The sequence below is a fragment of the Halichoerus grypus genome, chromosome 14 (genome assembly GCF_964656455.1).
Source record: "Halichoerus grypus chromosome 14, mHalGry1.hap1.1, whole genome shotgun sequence".
NCBI lineage: Eukaryota > Metazoa > Chordata > Mammalia > Carnivora > Phocidae > Halichoerus > Halichoerus grypus.
In genome coordinates this window covers 46,796,447-46,812,687 of record NC_135725.1, presented here as the reverse complement: position 1 = coordinate 46,812,687, position 16,241 = coordinate 46,796,447, and the positions used below count along the sequence as shown (strand labels likewise).

At 39.9% G+C, this 16,241-nt stretch overlaps 1 protein-coding gene across 4 annotated transcripts in view; it reads right to left on the bottom strand.

Moving 5' to 3' along the window:
• The window catches only part of FOCAD (focadhesin), a 309,238-nt gene that overhangs the window by 279,705 nt on the left and 13,292 nt on the right, over positions 1 to 16,241 (bottom strand). For 2 of the 4 annotated variants that reach the window (XM_036082632.2, XM_078061288.1), the window contains exons 2-3: positions 3,417 to 3,504; positions 2,277 to 2,378 (exon numbers count right to left, since the gene is read on the bottom strand). The exons of 1 other annotated variant lie outside the window; for it this stretch is intronic. The gene's annotated coding sequence lies outside the window, so the exon portion shown is untranslated. Of the gene's footprint in view, positions 1 to 2,276; positions 2,379 to 3,416; positions 3,505 to 5,459; positions 5,478 to 16,241 lie in introns of those variants that run through there. One more of the 4 variants, XM_078061287.1, reaches the window with a different exon arrangement.

Genomic DNA, 16,241 nt, shown 5'->3' with positions numbered 1-16,241 from the left:
GAGGAAGAGAATGGGAAATCAGAAAGTCAGTAAGAAATCAGATCACAGGGACACCTGGGTGGCTCAGTCTGTTAAGTGCCTTCAGCTCAGGTCATGATCCCAGGGTCCCGGGATCGAGCCCCGCATGGGGCCCCCTGCTCAGCGGGGAGCCTGCATCTCCCTCTCCCTCTGCCTGCCGCTCTGCCTACTTGTGCTCTCTCTCTCTCTGGCATATAAATAAATAAAATCTTAAAAAAAAAAAGAAGTCAGATCATAAAAGGCCATGCAGGTCACCAGAAGGACTGATGGATCTATCCCCAGTGAAATGGTAAGCTACTACTGAAAAAGAGTGGTAAGATTTTAATAGGATCACTTGAGATGAGGAGTGCTCAGATTCTAGATATATTTGAAGGTAGAGCCAATGTGGTTCCTGATGATTGGTTGAGAGTATAGAAGAAAGAGTCAGAGATGACTCCAAAGTTTTTGATCTGCGCACCTCTAATTTTAATCTCAATTCCTTTGGGCATTTTATACATTAAACAAAACGATTCATACATCATTTACCATGGCATTTTTTACTAAGAGAAAAAGATGAGGTTGCCATCAACTGAGATAGGGAAACCAGTTTTGTGGGGAAAGACTGGGAATTTCATTTGGAACTGGTAAGTTTCAGATGTCTAATAGATATCCAAATGGAGATGTCAGGTAGAAATGATTCATGAACACATGAATCTATAACTGAAGAGACAGATCTTAGTTGAAGATATAAATGATGATGCACATTAATTATAGAATCTAAGAGGTATTAAAACAAGACGTCTCACTGACTTTGCTTAACCCAGAGTTTACCAAATTTATCTGATCATGGCACCCTTTTTTTCTACAAATATCTGTTAACAGTCTAGACAACCAGCCTTTCCTGGGAAACACACTGGGAAACTGCTCTACTGACTCCAGTTCCTCTGTCCGTTCCATTTCCTGTACCCCATCTTCCTTCCTGCTGCCGAGTTCCTTGCCTGTGCTCTCTTCCTTCATGGAAACTCTCCCAGAGCCCGTCCATGTCTCCAAACACTTCCCTACTCTCTCTTATAAAGCCAGCAACGGGAGATGTCAAAAAGAAAGCACATACTGGGGCACCTGGCTGGCTCCGTTGGAAGAGCACGCGACTCCTGATCTCAGAGTTCAAGCCCCATGTTAGATGCAGAGAGTGCTTAAAAAAAAAAAACACCTTCATGAAAAAATGCTCAACATCACTCATCATCAGGGAAATACAAATCAAAACCACAATGAGATACCACCTCACACCAGTCAGAATGGCTAAAATTAACAAGTCAGGAAACGACAGATGTTGGCGAGGATGCAGAGAAAGGGGAACCCTCCTACACTGTTGATAAGAATGCAAGCTGGTGCAGCCACTCTGGAAAACAGTATGAAGGTTCCTCAAGAAGTTAAAAATATAGACCCAGCAATTGCACTACTAGGTATTTACCCAAAGGATACAAACATTGTGATCTGAAGGGGCACTTGCACCCCAATGTTCATAGCAGCAATGTCCACAATAGCCAAACTACGGAAAGAGCCCAGATGCCCATCAACAGACGAATGGATAAAGATGTGGTGTACATGTACAATGGAATATTAGCCATCAAAAAGGATGAAATCTTACCACTTACATCAATGTGGATAGAACTGGAGGGTATTATGCTAAGTGAAAAGTTAATCAGAGAAAGACAATTATCATATGGTTTCATTCATATGTGGAATTTAAGAAACAAAACAGAGGATCATAGGGGAAGGGAGGGAAAAATAAAATAAGACAAAATCAGAGAGGGAGACAAAGACTCTTAATTATAGGGAACAAACTGAGGATTTCTGGAGGGGGATTGATGGGGTAACTGGGTGATGGACATTAAGGAGGGCACATGATGTAATGAGCACTGGGTGTTATTTGAGACTGATGAATCACTGACCCCACCCTTTGAAAGTAATGATACACTACATGTTAACTAATTGAATTTAAGTAAGTAAAAACAAAAACTTTAAAGTGAAAGAAACAAAGAAAGAGAGAAAGGGAGGGAGGGAGGGAGGGAGGGAGGGAAAGAGAGAAAGAACCTATTTTCTCTCACAAACACGTTTACCATTTTGGTTCCACTTTTCCCAGTTCTCTCAAGAGTTCCTTGCTACCATCCTCTGCATCCACTCAATCACAAAGTCGCTTTTATCCTTCCCAGCACCTCAGAGCCTACCTCTCAGCCCCATTTTACCCTCCTCTTATCAGTTCCTCCTGCTAGGCTTACTTCAGTAACTGCTAAGTCCTGGGGATCTCCACACATGAGCACATCCCATACACTGCTGTCAGATGAATTGTCCTAAAACGCGATTTCCATCACATCACTTCCCTGCGAAGAATTCAGAGCAGGGTTTCACAAGACTGTCAGATTAAATGCAAATTCTGATTCCTCACTTTTAAGCCCTCCATCAGGCATCTCCCAGTCGGTTTCATTGTCACTGCTGTCTAATTCCAATCTGGCTACAACAGTTTTCAAATTAGTCCCATGTTGCTCAAAATGTGCTCATTCCTAAGGAATTTTACTTATGCTGTTCTCGCCCCCATAAAATGCCCTTCTCTGTATGTTCCACTATTTAAAGATGAAATTTCTTTCATAGCCCATCTTTTCTGCTAAGCCTTTCCCAAGTAGCCCATTTTCTAGAAGTCACCCTGTTTTATATTCTTCCAGTGTTTTGGCTGGCACATACCATCATGTGACTATTTGCAGTAGGATTGGAAATTTTTTTTTTCTAAAGGGTCGGATAGCAAATACTCCAATCTGCCACAGTAGCATGGAAGCAGCCATAGACAATACATGAACAATCGCCCATGGCTATGCTCCGATAAAACTTTATTTACAAGCACAGGGGTAGGGTGGGCCATAGTTTGCTGACTCCTGGTTTAATTAATGACTATTTTTTAAATTCATTTATAAAATGTGTTCACACAATTGCTAACATTAACATTCAAATTTGGCTCTGTGCTCCCAAGCACAAGTAAGTATATATAAGGTAAATAACACATCTTTTATTATCTAAAAGATGGGGGGGGTGCGGGGAGAAGTACCTTTTATCAAAGAAAACAAGCTTTTTCATGCCCCTGAACTCTGAGGGAAATTTCTCAGGTTAGCCTTTATATATGGAATATAGAGTGATATAATAAGCAATATTCTCAGTAACATAAGCTAAAGGGAATTTTATATTACTTCTTTTTTAAACAAACCCTGGATAAAGCCATGGGTATAACATACCATGTAATTCAGCAAAAGAGCCTCAGCGAATACAGTGCAAGTACAGTTTTCTGATGATCTAATCTAACTCAGTAAAAAGGAGACTTCAGACTCTCCAGAGTAGCAGATGCTTATAAACATATCACAGAGGAGACTCACCCAAATGTCAACAGTGACAGAGCGAAATAGAAGAAAATGCGCGGTTATACTCTCTGATCCAGGCCCAGAATGGTGGAATTCCAAAACGCTTTGGGGACAGATAGAGCAGCTGGTTAGGCTAATAGCTTATTATGCAGTGAAAAAGCCAAGCCATACAGAAAGGACTTTGTCTCCAGGAGGTAGGCCAACAGAGTAAGAAAGCACCGTTTTCACCAAAATTACCTAAGTACAGGTGACAAACACCTAAGTTTACAAAAGACAGCCCCAAGATCTGTGTGACACTTTAGAGAATGAATACATTTTTTAAATACATTTTTTAAAGTATAACCACTTGACCTTTCCTAATAAACAGCCACTAAACATTCTAAAAACCACTCCCCAAGCTGCATTATGATGTGATATCACCCTTTACTTGCTATCCTTGGGCTACAAACTGCAACTGTCTTTCATCTGCTAGAGACTTAAACTTCAAGGTTAATCACAACCATTTGGCCTTTCAAGGTATCAGAACATCATATTCTCGGAATTTCAAAAAAAAAAAAAAAAAAAAAGAGTACATAATGCTCGCTTTAGCATTGGCAGTCTAGCTTGTGTCCTACTTTATTTCTAATCTCAACTTCCCTTGGGCATTTCATGCATTAAAGAAAACAATTTACACATTACTTCTTCCCATGACATTCTTTACAAAAGGGAAACCACTCACAATATGCTCCATAAACCACTTGTTACAAAAAAGCGTTTGATTTTTAAAGATTTATCTCCAACCTGTCACGGTGCCTTTTTTGGCTTATCTAAATCTAAATCAGAAAGAGAATTTTTAATGAGGTCTTTAAGTTCCAAGGGAATCAAAGCATTTGTTTAACTTAAGCAATTATCACCTTATCTGCCAAGGTGTTCCAGCATATTTCCAAGAAAATAAATCTATCACCTGCACTCTAGAGGTAATAAAGGAGCAGCAGATAGAGCACTTCTGGTTTTCAACTTTCTCTGGGATATGGAAATACACAACCATACATCACACAAAAGTGTTTAGTGTCAAACTTCAATGAAGTGCACAATCTGGAAAACAAGAGATCTATCTAATTACATTCACACTTGCTATGGGAACCCAGCAAGGGATTATATGGAGTAGTTGGGGATGGGATGTTGGGGGGAGTGTCTAATGATCACAGAGAAAGAGGACTTTGAGCACCCCTGACCATCAAATTCCTTTATAGGAAGGACTCAGGGAAGCAATGTAGGTCAAGCCAGAGCTATAGAGAGTATGTTTTGTTTGTTTGTTTGTTTTTAGAGAGTATGTTCTTAAAGCCAGTATACATTAACAGACTGACAAAAATACATACTTCATTCACTAATGGGGCCCTCTGTTTCAGGGACACAAAATCTAGTAGGACTTTTTTTCCTTCTAAAACTTACAACTATTGCAATTATCAGTTATGTATTCATTTCATTTCTTCCTCCCACAAATTAAGCTACGGAACCATCAGCCTGAGGATTTTAAACATATATTCGACAACTTTTCATTACTTTTATCTTAATAGCTTATACAAAAGCTGATAGCGCCATCAAAAAATTTGAGCTGATCTTCCAAGTTTATCAAGACTGTGGCACAGGGGTATATTCTTGTCTCTCCTAGTTGCTTTGCCCAGCTTCTTAAAGAAGGGAAAACAACCTGTCTATCCTTTTCAACCACCCACCCGGCTCTGCTATTCAGTATTTATGTCTTCCTTGTTCTTCTGCCTGCATAGCTTCTCACCCACCACTTCTTGGTCCCTAATTGCTTCTCCACATGCTCTTTAGAACCTGGCAGCTGGATTCTATTTCATTCACCCTGTATGAAATCCTGATACCTGCTAGAAACTCAAGCTTAGCCTCAGCTCTTGCTTCAAAAGCTCTGAAATCCAACTGCCACCTGCACTCTCAAATTAATAGGACAAGACAATTAGGGCCCTCCTCACTACATGATCCATAAAAATGAAACAATCATGGGGAAATCACAATGAAAGTTTTTAATACTACAGAGCAAGTATAAGAAAAATAGACCTGGGTGGCTCAGCCGGTTAAGTGCCTGCCTTCGGCTCAGGTCATGATCCCAGGGTCCTGGGTTCGAATCCCACATAGGGCTCCTTGCTCAGCGGGAGCCTGCTTCTCCCTCTGCAAGCCACTCTCTCTGCTTGTGCACACTCCTCTCTGACAAATAAAATCTTTAAAAAAAAAAAAAGAAAGAAAGAAAGAAAACTAGAGACCACTAAGTCATCATTAAGCTGAGAATAGAAAATACTTTCATATTAATGAGTAATTTCAAACTCAAGTCAAGGTAGAGGGGGCCACTAAGTGGTGTGACGAAGACATGTGGTCAACACTATAATCAGAGAAAGCAGGAACTGCAGAGATGTGGTGGAGACTGCTAACCATCCTTCACTCTCTGTGTTCTCCTTCTTCTGTATTAATAAAACGGTAGCCTGACCAGCTCCATCACATTTCCTAGTCTTAAGTACACTTAGGTATGACCATGTGTGTGATCATCTTTCCAGTGAGTTTTAGCAAATGTGATGTGCCCCTTCCAGGCTACCGACTGCTTCCTCCACTCTCTGCATGAAGACAATGCCTCTAGCTCACTGTTGAGGAAACAAGATGGAAGGAACCCGGATCCCTAGATAATAGCATGAAGCAGAACTCCATACCTGGAACTCCAACTATTACATGAGAAACAATCTTCTACTTTGTATGAACTATTGCATTCTGGGATCTCTTTTAGGACTTCCTTAATAATACAGTAGACCTGAGACTATCTCCCTTCCATCCTTTTTTTTTTCACTAGAGAAATGAAGAAATTGAATGTGAAAGAGGTTAAGCAACTTGCCAAAAAGGCTAATCAGCCTGGCAGTTCAGGTGAAACGGAGGTTTCTTCACTTCCGACCCAGAGTATCCCTGGACCATCATTAGTAACATGAGGCATGACCAGCACATTCCATTACTGCACCGTGCCACAGGAATCTTAGGATCTAGAATTCAAGTGCTGACCAAATTTAGGTGACTATGAGTTCTGATGATCTCACCGGTTGCAATTTATTGAAATATATCTAATTGCAATCAAATTCCTGCCTTTATAGTTTAGTTCTTTCTGAGTTTATGTCACATGCTACTTACTCACAGATTTTGAAATGGGAGTCTAAAATAAGACCAAAGGCAGGAAATTCCAAGTTAGAACTGATTGCTGTCCAGGAGAACCAGGCATTAAAGTAAAAAAAAAACAAAACCACCTCCTTGTATAATGCCTAATTTTTTACATTTTCTCCAATTATTCTCAAATAATCTTTTTGAAGTGTCATATATGTGTATGTATTTGTGGGCTAGATATATAAGGGAATATAGATGAAAAGTTATTTTTAAAAATCTAAAGATTTACTTATCTAGAATTTTTACAATATGCAATCTGTCTTCAAAAGTCTTAAAATTAGCTCCTTTATGAGATGATTTTTTTCTATTACAATTTTTAAATATTTCTCCACCAAAAGAATACTCAAATTGCTCTCTACATTTTTAAAAGAAATGTTTTATGTTGATACAAAATAATCAAAATTATCTTTACAGTATATTTATAATAAAACTGATACCAGTCATTTTAAAGATCTTACTGACCAATAAATGTCAAATCTGAATAGCTAAAATCTCCATATTCATAATCTTACTTCAAATACCATTCAGTTAACTAGAATTTATTAAAGCACCACAGAATATATTTTATAGGTATTTTACTTGTATTTCCTCCCCTCAAAAATGACTCTAATTTTGTGCACTGGTTCTCTAAAATAATTTACTTCTTAACAAATATTAACATGGTACAAAGTGAAGTATTTAGGGGGTAATGATATGACATTAAGGATTTTCTATAAAATACTCCACTTACCCTCAAAGGGGTGAGGGAGGGGGATGACAGATAAAACAAGAATGTTTAAATGTTGATAATAGATATGTACATTCAAGTTCATAATACTATTCTATTTTTATGTAAGTTTGAAAATTTCTGTAAGTTTTTTAGCCTTCTACCCTATAAGGACACAGAGAGAAGTCACTGCCTACGAACTAAGGAAGAGGGTCCTCATCCAACCATGCTAGCACCCTAATCTCAGACTGTTAGCCTCCAGAACTGTGAGAATTACATGTCTGGGTTTTTTTTTAAGATACATTTATGAGAGCGAGAGCACAAATGGGAGGAGCAGAGCGAGAGGGAGAATCTTCTGCAGACTCCAAGCTAAGTGCAGAGCCCCAAGCAGGGCTCGGTCCCATGACCCCAGCTGAAACCAAGTCAGACCCTCCACCAACTGCACCACCTGGGTGCCCCTGTTGTTTGTTTTTTTTAAGTTTTTAAAACCTCATATATTCGTTCCTACTAGAGGCCAGGCAATATTCTAAGCACTTTCCCTATATTAACTCATTTAACCCTCCAGTAACTCTATGAGCTAGGTACTCATTTTGCAGATGAAGAAACTGAGGCACAGAAAAGTTAAATAGATCATAAAGTAAGCTAAAATCCAAATCCAGATTTTCTGGGTACACAAGGACATGGAAAAGCCTGGAAAATACACATTACGGGTGATCTTTATTTTTGCTTGTTTCTATTTTCTAATTCTTTCACAAGAACGTGTGTTTTTATTATTTTGAATAGTTACCAAAATGTTTATTCAGGGGCGCCTGGGTGGCTCAGTCAGTTAAGCGGCTGCCTTCGGCTCAGGTCATGATCCCAGAGTCCTGGGATCGAGCCCCACATTGGGCTCCTTCCTCAGCGGGGAGCCTGCCTCTTCCTCTCCCTCTGCCTGCCACTCCACCTGCTTGTGCTCTCCCTCTCTCTATTTCTATCAAATAAATAAATAAAATCTAAAAAAAAAAAAAAAAAATGTTTATTCAGATGCTAACATGCTCTTTAGAAACAAAGGATATGACTTTCTGAAACCAAATTACTGCAAGCATAGAAATCCATTACTAACAAGTGTCATACAGTGAGCAACAAACTAGGAAAATTTTAGAAATGATAAAAGATTACTTTGTTAGCCTTTTTACCAATGCTTTATGGAAAGAGTAATACTGAAACAAAGTCAATGTAATTTAGATAGATACAATTAACTTTAGACCACTTAAAAACTTCCTCCATTTTTAAGGAGAAACAACCATTATAATTTTCCCAATTAGACTCGTGGGAAATTTTACACCAAAATAAAAGCTCTTACTCTTGAAAAGAATTACGTGGACTGATGACAAGTAAATGCCAATATTTTTCTTAATTGCTACAAACTGACCATTCAACCTCATTTCTTATTTTTCATGAAAACTAAATTATTAAAGCCGTGTAGAATATGAGTTACAGTTTACTTATTTTAACTTGCATTCTTAGTACTAATGAAAGCTGAAGACCAATGAGCAAAGGAATCTTTTTACAGGAAGATAGTAAATTTCCCTGCTGTTACCTAAGTCAACGTAGCCCAAGATGGACATGGAGACTATCTCTATATTCCAGTCCTGAATGGCTACAATTACAAAAACATAATCACTCTGACAGAATCATTCTGAAAGAAAATAAAGGGTGCACTGTGAAGCAACGTCATCTATTTTTTGCAACCCCTAACTGTCCATAATGAAGACGAGCAAACATCTCTAATCCGATTATGCTTACAGCCTCATATACTTCCATCATCATCATGACAGAGCCACCAGACAGAGACCAAAGTACATGGGGCTCGGGGTGGGGTGCAGGGGAACAAGGAACAAACCTGGATGCAAATCCTGGCTCCAGCACTAGCCATTAACATTTAGGTTAATCACTTACCTTGGAGCCCGTTTCCTCATTGGTTAAATATAGGGGACACCTGCTTCACAAGTGGTTTGAGGAACAATATGAAGTGTGCCTGAAAGCCAAGAAGGTCTTGACATAGTCAATACTCTACAAATGTGTCTCCTCCCTCCCTTGATACCATGTGGGATAGTCAAGGGAGGTGAATGATGGAAGAGAACTTGAGTTTTAGTGATAAGTAGGTTGTCTCTGATCAAAGACCAGAGTGGGATCTTGTATGTAAGTCACCAGCCCCAAAGTCGGAAAATATACGAGATTTCCACTCAAAATATAGTTGAATTTTAACTTACTTGCTGAAAACCTTTCAATAGCTTCCCACTACACTTTGTAATACAATAAAAACTTCTTAGCATGGCCAAAAGGTCCTACATGATTTGGTCTCACACATCTCCCTCAGTTAGGGAGCTTCGGCCACAATGACCTCCAGTTCACTCTGTGAACCCCCACCAAGCTCTTTCCAAGTCCAGGTCTGGAACTCTCAGGACCCTCAGCCTCCAGCGTTCTTGCCTTCTTGTTCCAACAGCCAACTCTTCCCACCCTCCACATCTTCCCTTGAGCCTTTCCTATCTCCTCGCCTCAAATTGCTCCCCACCGCTACCCCCAGTGACCTTCACTGTACCCTTCATAGCTTTGTCACAATCTCAAACGACCATCATTTACTTATTTCTGCTGCTCCTCTCTATCTCCCAGTGAAAGGCAAACTTGTTGCATGCAGGGACCTGTTCTCTCTTTTTAACCACTGTAACCTCAGCATTTAACAAGTACCCGTTCAATAAAGATGCACTGAATAACCAAAATCAGACCTAGGATTTAGAATGCCAAGGTGGATGAAACAGTTCCTAGGTGTCAAGCACTCCACAAAACACTTTAAATAACTAATTGCGTTGGATCTTCACAGTAACTCTAAGGTAGGTATTATTAACTCCCACTTCCCACATGACAAAATAGGAGCTCGGAGAGGAAGCCATTTGCCTGAGGTTATACAGTGGTATTAATAGCCAGGATTTATTGAGTTTTACCATGTGCCAGGCAGGCACTGTCGAAGCTCTTTACATGTCTTTTCTCATCCGATATTCAAAACAACCACATGACATGAGTACTATTATTATCCTCATTTTCATATGAAAAACCAAGGGAGGCAAAGAGAGGTCAAAATTAATTGCCTAATTATGTAAGAAGCAGAGCACGAGCATGAACCATGCAATCTGCCTCCAAAGCTCACATTCTTAACCACTACTCTCTAGAGTTGACAGAGAGTTTTTGTAAAATCCAGATAGCCCATTAAAGTGCTTTACTCATAACCAGGCACATAACACTTTTAAAATGTTAGCCATTATTTTTTTTGTGGGGGGGGGGGGGAAGAGGGAGAAGCAGGCTTCCCGCCCAGCAGGTTCTGAGTCTGAATCCAATGCCTTGCTTTTTTCTATTACATCTTGCTGCATCCCAGGAAATTAATCACCTCTTTAAAAAAAAAAAAAAAACAAAAACAACCTGGGTATGGATCTACAGTGCTAAATAGGGTTCCCAAAGTAGCTCATCAGCATACACAAACAGCTCTGTTTCTTTGTATATACTGCAATCCTAAAAACACGTAAGCGAGTCTAATGTGCAAAAGTTACATATTAAAGGGGTGTCCCGGGGCGCCTGGCTGGCTCAGTCCGTGGAGCATGCAACTCTTGATTTCAGGGTTGTGGGTTCGAGCCCCACGCTGGGTGTGGAGATTGCTTAAAAATTAAATCTTTTTAAAAAGGGGGGTCCCATGCCGACCACAAAACACAAAAATGATCCACCTAAAGCTACCCTCATGCTGTGGCACATCACCTGCAGTGCATCTCCCACATTTGCGTATGTTCTTGATTTTATATTTTCATTTCATCACAGACCATTCAGTTTAAGTCCAATGGGCATCTAATGAAGAATAAAGATTGGCTACTTTTGTCACGGCAATTAGTGTAGATCTTTAGTTCAGTCCATGCTTCTTGCCACTGATAACAACACTTCCATATTTACATTCCCCCCCTTTTTTTAGCACACACAGTTTGTTAAAAAACCATTTTCCATTTCTTAAAAATAAGTAAATATTCATTGAAATAGATGAAAGCAATTATTTGCCCAAACAACTGCTCAAACACTACCACACAGACACAGATGCCTACACTTCCGAAAAATGAATGCTTGGCTGGCAGGTCGCCCCACCATGTGACAGGTCGAAACACAGCTCCACGAGACACGGAAATTTCTGTGTGGATGAGTTCACTTGTAAAAACACAGAGTTTGAAAGAATGGTGGAATGTTCTGGAAAGATCAAACGGAAGCCACTGCGTGTTCCTTCTCAGTTCCCAGAGCTGCCTCATAAAACAGGGCTTGACCTACAACTTGGCATCATCTTCCAGGCAAGGAGAAGAGGAGGATCAGGTGCAGAGGGGGCCACATGGCAGATAATTTCTATTCGCTTCCAGCCCTGAGAAGATCAGCAGCAGTCCTCAAGATGTAGATCTCGTTATGAAGGGGCTAGCTTCCATCCAGACAGCAGCTGTACCTGCTCAGACACTAGTGAAGAAGTACGTCAAGCAAGAAGGGCTCCTCACTGACGGAGCCTGCTGCGGTTTTCCCCCGGACTTTTGAGTTTCTTGAGGGAAACAGCTGGGTCTTGTTCACCACTGCTGGGCCTGGGATGCAATAAGCAGTCATAATATTTTTTTGAGTTGCTGTGTTTAGCGCAGTAGCTAATACACAACAGATTAAAAAAATGTTAGAATCAGAATTCTGCTGTTTCTTTTGCTTTCAGATCAACTTTCCGAAACAGAAACAGAGAAGCATCTGCAATCTTTCTCACTAATTAAGAGTCATGGAACAAAGACCCTAAATAAATTAATAAGAACCAGAAGTAGAAAAATAAATACGTAAACAACTTTATTTTCAAATTAACACAGTAACCTGAATTCACTTACCAACACATTCAGGGTTTGAAAATAATTCATTCTTTTTAGACACACCCCTTCCTCCCGGCTGGCTGGCTGGCTTGCTGGCTTGCTTGCTTGCTTTTTTTTTCTTTTAACCTGAGCAAATAACTTTCGCATAGGTAGTATAAAGATGTACCAGGTCCAGGGGCGCCTGGGTGGCTCAGTCATTGAGCGTCTGCCTTTGGCTCGGGTCATGATCCCTGGGTCCTGGGATCGAGCCCTGCATCTGGCTCCCTGCTCAGCGGGAAGCCTGCTTCTCCCTCTCCCACTCCCCCTGCTTGTGTTCCCTCTCTAGCTGTGTCTGTCTCTGTCAAATAAATAAATAAAATCTTTAAAAAAAAAAAAAAAGATGTACCAGGTCCAAATCCTAAATCAGCAGAATCCAGATTAGTGAGATTTTATTACACTGTTATTCATTTTGGTACATTTTCTTAAAAAAAGAAAAAGAGGTCAAAGACCACATGCAAAAGCTCACAAGACTGGTTCCTCACTGTTTCCAGCTGAATCTAATAGAGATGGAAAATGGGTCTTTGTTACTTGAATACATCATAAGTTTTACATGAATGCTTCAGTTGACAGCTATTATTTATCATAGCTATGCTCTTAATCTGCTATGTATTACAACCCTTTAGAAACCCACAGTATCACCTCTGCATATTTCCCACTGGGGTAAAAGGCATTTTAAGCATGTAATTACCCCAAAGAAGTAACATTTACTAATTTTCTATTACACAGCCAGCATTACTCATGGCTGTTTTTATTTGTAGGGTGCTTAATAATCAGAGACTAGTTAACCTTCACAACCGTCCTGGGCAGAAGCCCATTAGTAAATCATTTCACAATAGCACAGAGACACCAAGCAGCATATGCAAGAATTAGAAGAGGCTCCTGGAAAATGCTGATATCCAGTTGACAGAGTACAGTGTGTAGAATATCTTTCAGATAGTTTTTTAAGATCATATTTAAACAAGAGGAGGAGGAGCAGATGAGGAGGAGGAGGAGAGGAATACGTAGCTCCTCGTGAGAATTTTTTTTTATTTCATAAGTTTTCAAACCAATACATACAATTTATGTACAGTTTCAATGGAACTTTCCAACACCATGCTGGACGTAAATGACCAACTAGATGAACAGCTGAAGCCACTCTACAGACCAGCAGCTCACAAGAAAGCCAATGTTCAAAGGGCTTCATTTCAGCCTCTAAGACTACTTCTGCCTCTCAGCCCAAATGCAAACACTATGAAATTGCTCCCAACCTGGCTTACCTCCAAAGTGATGCCAAAGTCCTCAAAGCCACAGAGATAAGGTAGAACCAGCATGGCGCCCAGGACCGCAAGAGCCTCCCCAAGTCCCACCCACCAAACTCAATTCCATAGGGAACTTAGCACAATAAAGATGAAAGTCTGAGGTGGGTCAAAACTAACCCACTTGGTACGGAAGTCGGTAGCCAAAGTACTACGTGCTGAGCATTTGATCTTATATTTGGCATTTCTTGACTATATCCCAAAGTGTGGCACAGAGTCTTCAAGTCCTATTCACTTCCCATTTCAAAAGTATGAGAATGCAAAAGGCTTAAAAGCAACCACCTTTTGTGTAAAATTATTCACTGATTGATCAAAAAGGTAAGCTAAGGAACATACAGATAAAATATTGATTAGTTATGTAAAATACATTTACAAAGAGTTTTAATAGTATAAGGAAACGCTTATCGTAGAGTCAAAAAAAAGAAATTATTACACACAATCATGAACACAACCAAGTTTAAACCATATATATATAAAGACATACGATTAAGAAAAAAAAGTGAATATGCAAAGAATATTAACAAGTTCCTGTCTGGAGAATAAGACGACAGGAGATCACAACCTATCATATTCCTCCTTATATTTGCTACATTTAATTCCACCCCCCTGCAATGGGCATTCATTACCTTTTTTACACTAAGTAAAAATTATTATTTTCAAATAAAACCATACGGTCAGTTTTGGGGTCTCAATAAAAAAATTAATGATCTTATTTATTCACTTGCAACCAGGGTCTTTTATCACTATCTGAAGAGGCAGTTTCGCCGCAGCACACACCAAGATAAAAGTCTCACTTGATCCAATTACACTGCTTATTAAGAGCTATTTAATGAGAAAGTCACACCTTTGAGTTATTAGAAGCTATAATGGTCCTGCAGAGTTCCAAACAAGTAAGCTAACAGAATTACCTTTGATTCTAAATTGTTTGCCAGCAAATTAATCCATCTGTCCCTGAAAAAAATTAAGTGTTCCTCCAGTGTGTTCAACTTTCTCCAATCTCATTTTAATCAAGTAAGTTAGCCTCAGTGTAGGTATTTTTTTAACAGAGTTATTTCATAGTAATAGATATACAAAGAAAGGTACGTTTAAAGTGTACAATGTGATGAGTTTGGACAAAAATAAACACCTCTGTGATACCATCAGCAAAATCAAGGCAATACGCACGCAACGCCTTCCAGAGTTTTCTTGCATCCTTTGGTTTTTGTTTTGTGGTAAGAAAACTTTACATGAGATCTACTCTATTAAATTTTGAAGTGCACAATACCATACTGTTGTACAGTAGATCTCTAGAACTTACTCACTCTAGCATAACTGAAAGTTTATAAAAGCTAGGTATTTTCAATTGCTTAAATTACAGTACAAAGAGCTTATTTTCTTTTCATTTTCCTATACAACCTTATACCTACAAAAAAAATGACATCATCAATAGATAAATTTTAGGGCAGTCTTATGTTTTGGCATCTGTCAAAGAATAATGAAAGGCTTTTTGAAAGAGTGACATTTGGATAGAGACTGGAAGGAAAAGACCACTCCAGACAGAAGGAACACTAAGGGCAACAACATTGAGGTGAAAGCAGGCTTGGCAAGTTCAGGGAAGACCAAGGACACCAGCATGGTTGGTGCATGTGAGCAAGCTGGGCTGGGGGAGAGAGGACAGAGTGACCAGGGACCCAGATCACATAAGTCCCTGCAGGACACTGTGAGCCCCTGGGGTTCTTGAGTGAGACCGGAAGTCCTAGAGGGTTTGGGACAGGGAGATGGCAGATGTGACTGTCATTTTTAAAAGATCATTCTGGCTTCTCTGAAGAACAGACCATGAACAGGCAAGGATGGAGAAAGAGAGACCCGTGAGGGGGTTACAGCAATAATCTGGGAGAGAAACCATGTTGCCTTGGAGAAGGAGAACAGAAGCAGAAATGGTGAGACTAGGTCAGACAAAATTTGCTAATGGACAGAATGTGGAAGGTAAGAAGAGCAAAGGATGACACCAAGGTTTTTAGTTCAGACAACCAAAAGAAAGCAGCAGTCATACTGAGATGCACAAGACTAGAGGAGTCACCCATTTGTTTTAAACACAATATAGCAGGGGCACCTGGGTGCCTCAGTCGTTAAGCGTCTGCCTTCAGCTCAGGTCATGATCCCAGGGTCCTGGGATCGAGCCCCGCATCGGGCTCCCGGCTCAGCGGCAAGCCTGCTTCTCCCTCTCCTTTTGCCCCTCCCCCTGCTCGTGTCTCTCATGTGTTCTCTCTCAAATAAATAAATAAAATATTTTAAAATATATAAATAAATAAAACAATGCAGCAATGCACAAGTCTCCTACGTCCTGCGGGTACAATTTTTGTCCATGCCAGCAAGGCTAAATGATAAAGGGTGCAAAATACGGAATACAAGTTTTGTATAATCCTTAATTTTATTTGAGGCCAATTCTTGATTACACACAATAAATGTTAAAATGTGTACACTTAGCTCCAGCCTGCATTTATACTCAGCTCATATCCAAAACCAATGCTGCTATCCACACTGCCCCAGTCCTACCCACTCTCTAATCCCAATTAGGCCTCTTTGGCCCAGTAGGCCCTAAGCAGAGAGGGAAGACAGGTAAACTAGGTGGGTAGATAATTCTTACTTCCCCATTTCCCCAGCCTTCATTGTCCATTCTACTTTATATCTCCTTCCAAGCTTTATGTTAAATGTCCAAAACATTCTAAAA